This window comes from Microtus ochrogaster, unplaced genomic scaffold, assembly GCF_000317375.1.
Source record: "Microtus ochrogaster isolate Prairie Vole_2 unplaced genomic scaffold, MicOch1.0 UNK278, whole genome shotgun sequence".
Classification (NCBI taxonomy): domain Eukaryota; kingdom Metazoa; phylum Chordata; class Mammalia; order Rodentia; family Cricetidae; genus Microtus; species Microtus ochrogaster.
The window spans coordinates 46,581-47,587 of NW_004949376.1; the positions used below are offsets into that span (position 1 = coordinate 46,581).

At 35.0% G+C, this 1,007-nt stretch overlaps 1 non-coding gene across 1 annotated transcript; it reads right to left on the reverse strand.

Moving 5' to 3' along the window:
- LOC113455875 lies at window positions 1–105 on the reverse strand. Its single transcript, XR_003376814.1, has one exon. It is a non-coding gene; the product is annotated as a U6 spliceosomal RNA (small nuclear RNA).
- Between the last annotated feature and the right edge of the window lie 902 nt (window positions 106–1,007).

A 1,007-nucleotide genomic window follows, 5' to 3' on the forward strand; every position in this document is an offset into this window, starting at 1 on the left:
AAATATGGAACGCTTCACGAATTTGCGTGTCATCCTTGTGCAGGGGCCATGCTAATCTTCTCTGTATCGTTCCAATTTTAGTATATGTGCTGCCGAAGCGAGCACCTGTTATGGATTTTCTGATAAAGAATGACGATCTTCTGATATAGACATGAATAGGAAAGAAATACAACAAATGAAAAAATCACATTAACTGACCTCCAAGGATGACATAGAACAAACAGTTCTCAGTAAACACACAGGGTATTGGTAAAAGGGATAACTAGAAGTAGATGGAGAACTTCATAACAGAAGACTATCAGAGAGATGACTTACCAAAATTATAGTTTTCTCTTTGGTCACACTTTCTTCCCATCTGATGTGTGCTTATGAAGACATTCATGTTGTGTAAAAACAGTCTTCCTTTGAGACTGACCAATCTTCACTTCCTGACATTGTCCCATGGGTGAACCATGTCGGTTGTTTTGTATTCTGGGTATAATGAGAACCTTGGAAATAATTATCTTGGACATCTCTGAGGGATTTCTCTGTTAAGAGTAATACTTAGTGCAGATAATTTGTAAAAATATAAAGACAATGAAAACCCTTTGTTCATTAGCCACGCACTGATAGTGTTAGTCAAAATTATTTACTTCACCAATGAGGATGAAGAAGAATCATGCTGGTGCCTAGTCTATTACTGTATCAATATAAACAAAATGCCTCAAAATTTATAGTTATAAGAACGTTTGCTAAATGTGTGATATATGACTAGAACAAAACCCATGCTGTGAACAAAATTTCTTAATATGTATGGAAATCTGTTTCAAGTTTTGGTCACTCTCCTGATATATTTTTGTGTTCTATATTTGTACCTGGTATTGCTAGGTTTGAAATGGCTGGCAAGTTATTTAGGCCTCATTATGATATTTTAAATTAACCTATACTTATCATGTATACCTATGTGTGAATTTGTGCCATTATTCATTGTGTGTGTATGTTGTGTGAATGTGTTTGTGTTTGTGTGT